The 6536-nt window shown below is 43.6% G+C and overlaps 1 pseudogene; it reads right to left on the minus strand.

The window, feature by feature from the left end:
- Window positions 1-4505: 4505 nt before the first annotated feature.
- Window positions 4506-6536, minus strand: LOC100961991 (annotated as a pseudogene).

Here is a 6536-nt window from a genome sequence, read left to right on the forward strand (position 1 = left end):
GCCACCTTAGGTGTATGTGGCTGGCTGGCACCTTAGCCCCTTGATCCACAGGCACCAAGCAGAGGAAAAAGTATTAAGCAGTAATTTCCCTAGTAGATGAAATGGAATGACTCTTAAATGCCCACCCTTCCTCTACCTCCATCACTATCCCCATATACCCTTCTGAAGCTACAGAAGCTCCTACCATTTTTCTGTGAGGAAAGCTCAGGCCAGACTTTCTCCATGGTCTATTGATATTATTGAGGGAGGTAGAATTAAGCTAAGTTCTGCTGAGAAGACAAGCTGGACATATTGACCCAAGCATACCTTGTTCTATCTGGGCATACAGTACATTCATGTTGCTGATCTTGCTTTTATTTATTTATTTATTTATTTATTTAATTTATTTTTTTTGCTGATCTTGCTTTCAATGTGCTCATTGCTAAGGGGTCTTGGAAGAAAAAAAGACAGTTGCTCTTTTTTCATCTTCTATATAAGCATGACAAGTCTGGTACTTCGTTGCATTCAATAAATACAAAATAATTAATCAATAAATTAATTAAACATGGAAAACTTTTCCTGAGTCCATGAGGTCTTCAGAAATCAAGAGCCTACTTAGCTGTTCTCAGCCTAAATTCAGAAGAGCAGTGCTGGTCTTTGGACGTAAGCTCCTTAGATAGCTAGTGCAGTGTTTCTTTTGTGGTTGTAAGTTCCACAGCATCCGTGTTCCTTCTTATTATCTTCTTCTTATGGATTTTTGATTATCTATGATTCCTATGTAATCCTTTCATCTGTGATTTATACAGGAGCTGCTTCCTCTAATTTTTTTTTCTGTAGACATTATTGGCTAAGTGCAAAGTCACCAAGGCAGACCCACAGAACAGACTATCTGAGGAACTGTGACGGGCTATCCTACGATGAGAAGGATCCACTGAGTCAATGAGGGACTCTCCTAGGAGATGCCCCTGTAGAATTATGATGAGGCTTCCTAGGGGGAGAGTAATCCAGAGAATCTCTGTGGTCTCTCCTGGGAGGAGATGGATCCGGGGTATCGTTATGATAATGACTACATGAGGTCAGATCTTCACTGTGGCCTCCCAGAACCTTCCATTTGGCACTGGAACCAAAGGCCTCCATCTGCTTTACCTCTTCTGTCCGATCATCTACAAACTCAGTCACCAGAGGCAAATCACCCTCATCTTCCTCTTCTTCCTTTTCTGCTTTAGTGGTAGAAATAGCTGTCCCACTCACATGGTCACCTACAATCTTCATTCCCTTGCTGCCCGCCAGACTTTGGCCGCTTTTTATGTCGCTTGCAACAGGACTAAGAACTGTCCACACTGGCTTCTGTGCTAGACAAGTATGGCTTCAGATACACCGCCTTGGAGAGGGGCGGAGCTACTGCCATGGCAGCTGCAAGGGCGGGCTCAAACTGGGATTTTCATACACTTGATACTCATTTATCAGAACTCACTTTCTGACATGGATCTCTGCTTTCTTCCTACCCTAGACAGTTGAGGTATTTATAATGTTCTTCGTTGCCATTTGGGTCTCACGGAAAAGCAATGTTGCAAAGAATAAGCACGCTTATTGAAATTATATTTTAAGGCTCGGCGCCTATAGCTCAACCGGCTAAGGCGCCAGCCACGTACACCTAAGGTGGCGGGTTCGAATCCCCAGCCCGGACCGGCCAAACAACAATGATGGCTTCAACCAAAAAAAAAAAAAATAGCCGGGCGTTGTGGCTGGCGCCTGTGGTCCCAGCTACTTGGGAGGCGGAGGCAGGAGACTCGCTTGAGCCCAGGAGTTGGAGGTTGCTGTGAGCTGTGAAGCCATGGCACTCTACCCAGGGTGATAGCTTGAGGCTCTGTCTCAAAAAAAAAAAAGAAATTATATTTTAAATAAAGGTGACCATCTGCTTGCTCAGGCAAAATGGCAAGCTTCCTTATTTCAGTCGGTTTATGTAGGCAATTTTGTACATGGGCACTATGCAGCAATGACCTCACTGATCCAGTTAAACATTACGTTGATCCAGTTAAACATTACGTTGATCCAGTTAAACATCATGTGACTACCGCGTGATTAGCTCCTTTCTAGTGATGTGATTATCCACCCAACACACACCTTTTAACATAACCCTTTCAGCATAACCCAGTTTAAGGTAACTGAATAGAGCACCTGTTGTTAGCCAATGCTTTCTAGGCTCTTGTCTGATGAAGCCTGAGGCTATGGAGGAAAAGAGGCAGTCTGAAAATCTGTCCTACTGACCAAGCCACTTGGAGACAGTTACTTGGATTTTTAAAACAAAGCATATGGAAACGTCTTGGGCATACAGAAATTTGTGTGTAAATGTCTGCTGCCATGTGGGCCTTAAGTGTGGGGGGGGAGGGGGGTGTTTGCCCGGGGGTGAGGTGGGGTTGCATGATTCCTTAATGCAGTCTAGACATCTCTGGAAATGCTTAGGCCCACAACTAACTCGGCCACATAGGATTCCACCTCAGTTTCTCATTAAGTATGCCTGCACAAAATCTTTTCACTGCTCTCTTAAACAGCTTTTTTGGCCAGAGGCATATAGGCATTTCACCTATATTCAATTCCAGCAAGAAGACTCCTAGGTATATTGGGTGAGGGGTACAACTGGACTACTAGGATTGTGACACCGATCCTAGACATTCTTCACCCTCACATATCTGTCAAGGAGTGGAAGAACTCTAATGCAAGCTAGAAGCAGCTATGAAATACATTGAGGTTTTTTTCAAGTCAAATCGCAATGTTCTTTTTTTTTTTCTTTTTTTGGCATCTGACTGAATGTTTTATTTCAACAGACATCCCAGGTTTAAAAAAAGAGGGGGGGAGGAGGGTGTCAATATTTCATCACATCCGACAGGGAACAAAACTCCCATCCAAGATGTCCTCCTAGCACTCTGGGAGGCTGAGGCTGGTGGATTGCCTGAGCCAGAGGGAAACTTGCTCTGTAAAAGATCTGGCTGTTGTGGGGGACACTTATACTCCCAACTACTTGGTAGGCTCAGATAAGAGAATCACTTGAGTCCAAGAGTTTGAAGTTGAGTGAGTAAGTTGTGATGCCATAGCACCCTATCCAGGACACCAATGTGAGACTCTGTCTCAAAAAGAAAAAATGGCACCCTGTTTGTGCCTGGAAATGGGGGTCTGATTTCTGGGCTCACTTGGGCCTAGAGAATGGGGGAATCCCTGCCCAGTCCCGAGTGGGCAAATCCTGTATTAACCACTTCCCCAAAACTTAACAACATGCCTCAACAGAGGAAAACAAACAATGCAGGACTCAGACCAGTGATGAGGGATGACCTAGATAGCGTCATCAGGTCAGATGATGCTAACCCTGTTTGAGATAATTCAGCAGCCCTGAGGGGAGTTAGGATTGGAGTCAAAGAACATCTGACAGTCAACTTGTCCCTGGGAGTTTCTGGATGGAATGGTACAGTCATTGTGATGCTGGGGAGAACCAGTTAGCCACATGTAAAAGAGGTGGGCCCCCACCTCTTACAGAAATTAACTCACGTGGATAAAAGATTTAAGTCTCAGACATGAAATGATAAACCCTAGAGAGAAGGGTAGGGAAAAACTCTTAATGATAAGGGCCTTAGGAAAGATTTCATGAACACCTCATGGGCAACTACGGCAACAAAAATGAATGGGACCTGATCAACTTAAAAAGCTTCTACGCTGCTAAGGACACAAAGCAAATAAACAACCTTCAGGATGGGGGGAGATAGTCAAAGGTGAGGAATCAAAGGGCCAGTGACCAGAGTATACAAAGAACCAGCCAATCAAAAGCCAATCCCATCAATGGGCAAAAAAAAGCTATGAACTTTGCATCTTTTGCATTTACCTGGATGGATTTGCAGATTACTTTTTTCTCATTTCTTTTGGGTGTGTGTGTGTGTGTGTTGTAGTATTTCCTTACAAAAATAAATATTTCCAAGAAGTTAAGCTGAAGTACAGGGGCTGGAGAGGGGACAGGATGTGGGATCAACACTCACGATGAGCACAGTGGTTCCCTCCTCCAGAAGGTACCAGGGCCCTCAGTTCGACCCTGTGAGCCAGGTGCTCACACTCCTCTTCCCATCCCGGGGCTAGACAAGTTGCCCCTTTCTTGGAGATGATGCAACGTGTCCCCATGTTGGCTATGAGCTTATGAGGGTCTGATAATCTCTTAGTTTCAAATTGGTATTTCATTTCTACCTTTTTAATGAAAAAAATGTATGTTCATTTAGAAAAAGAATAAAGAGAAAGCCTAATCAAGAAGAAACCCTGGGATGCTGAGAAAACAATGCTTCCTCTGAAAGCTAGGGACAGCCATTATTGTCATACCTGAGAAGTGCAAAAATCAAGGTCTCAAAAATCAGGTCTCAAATATTCTTCTGTGATTAAAATTGCCCTTCAAGAAGTTGCTGGTTTGCGTGGGCCCTGACTAATAGCATAGATGTCTTAGTGCCCTGTGCCCACTGACATAACCCACAGGCATCCCCACAGCCTCCAAAAAGTTACATGTCTTCCACATTCCCTTTGTAGGCAAGTTCCTCCACTGCCTTCTTGCTGGCAAGTCTGGCAAAGCACTTTTGTTCAAATCCATTGGCTCTGTCCACTCCATCCCAGCGATATCCTGGCCAGATATTAAATCTGTTGGGAGGAGGTCCTGGACCACTGTAGCGAGGTCTCACTTTCTTTTTCCTGTTCTCCTTCGCCTTAAACTTCCTGATGAACTTGGCCATGGAGTCTCCCTCTCTTTCTTGTTCTCTTAGCATCCGATCCAGATCTTCGTCATCAATGTAGCGGGCCAGTCGCTTTTGCATCTCCTTCGTGGCATCATCTACATTTTGTTGCTGTTGCCGGCTCTGGGCAAGCCCTTTTCCCCACTGGGCATACAGTTCAGCCCTCTCTGAGTCCTTCTCTGCTCTCCTCCTTTGCTGTAAGCGTTCCAGCTTCAAGTTCCTCTTACGACCTGACTTATCTCCAAATACAGTTTTAGCACACTCGGATGCAGCTTCAAATTCCACCACTCCTTGGTCCCATTTCTTCAAGTCCGGCTGCCCTCGGGGCATGTCAGTTAACACCAGCCCAGTTTTAGCCCCAGAATCCATATGTGCAGCCTTCTTTCCAGGAGGCTGACTCCTTCAAGGTGGAGACAGATCAGAATTAGAAAATTTGGTCCTCTGTCTCCTTCTTGGTGGAGAAAGGTCAGGATCAGAGCCCCAGTGCCTAGGTCTATTCCACAGAGGCGACAGATCTGAAACAGAATTCTGGAGCCCTAGACTTTGTTTATGCCGTGGAGGAGAAAGATCTGAATCAGAGCCTCTCTGGCAGTTCCCTTTAGAATCAGGCTGCTGCTTATCTCCAAAATGAGATTTTGCTTGCTTTTTTTGTGGAAGAGACAGGTCTGTGTCATGCTCATGTTTGCTGTCCTTTGGCAGTGGCCCCTTCTGATGTGGAGAAGCCTTCCTAGAGGTATTTTCTGGGGCTTTCCTGCTTTTGGCACTGAACAGTGAACGAGTGACATCAGGAACCATTTCAGGGCAGTCATGATGGGCCCTCCTGAGTTGCCATGGGTCCAAGGAGTCAAGAGTCCTCCTAGACTGAGATGTGTCAGGGGAGCTGTTACAGGTCCTTCTAGGGAAAGTGACATTGAGCCTTGCAGCAGTCAACACTTGCAGGGCACTGATTTTCGTGTAGGGAAAAATTGGCTGAGGGATGGATAGAGATTGGCAATTCAAAATGTAATCAAAATATGCAAATAATTTATGGGTAGGCAGATAAGTTTAGCAACACATGAATAGATTTCATGACATAAATATTTTGAGAGATATTTATAGTTAAATAAACATTACTAAGGTTATGGATAATAGGTAAATATTGATTATAACTAAACTTTATTGAGTGTTTATTATTTGCCTGATGCTTTCCTAAATGCCCTGTCAGTATTCTCAATGAATACTCTCACCAATCCCAAGATAAATACTATTATTTTAATTTTATTATAAATACATACAGCATGGGCACAGAGATTGCTAAGCAACTTGTTGAAGGTCATACAGCTAGCATTCAAACCCAAGTGGTTGGTCTCCCTCCAGAGTCTTTAGTTTTAAAGTTATTTTCCTTTCCAAACTCCAAAAGAGAGACAAAGACAGAGAACTACAGGTAAAGAGAGACAGAGGTTATGCAGTGTGTAAGTGAATATCCTAAAATCCAACTGGACCAAAAAGTTGTCAAGAAGTCAGCTAGGATGTTGGCATCCTCTTAGTTAGTAGTCAGCAGTTCAATTTTTTCAAGTTGCAATAGAATTTTCTTTAATGATAAGAATATTCTTCATCTGTCCTATCCAATATAGTAGCCACTACCCAATGTAGTTATTGAATACTTAAAATATTCAATATTCACCTAGAACAACTGGTGAAATTTTAATTTAATTGATTTAAATTTAAATAGGTTTATGTGCCTAGTGTGTATGATATTGGACAGTACATCACTGAACTACTAGCTCCCAAGACTTGGAGTAACTCTTTTCTATCTCCATTCAT

The sequence above is a fragment of the Otolemur garnettii genome, unplaced genomic scaffold, assembly GCF_000181295.1.
Source record: "Otolemur garnettii isolate 467f Iridium unplaced genomic scaffold, OtoGar3 scaffold00001, whole genome shotgun sequence".
In the NCBI taxonomy this organism is placed as follows: domain Eukaryota; kingdom Metazoa; phylum Chordata; class Mammalia; order Primates; family Galagidae; genus Otolemur; species Otolemur garnettii.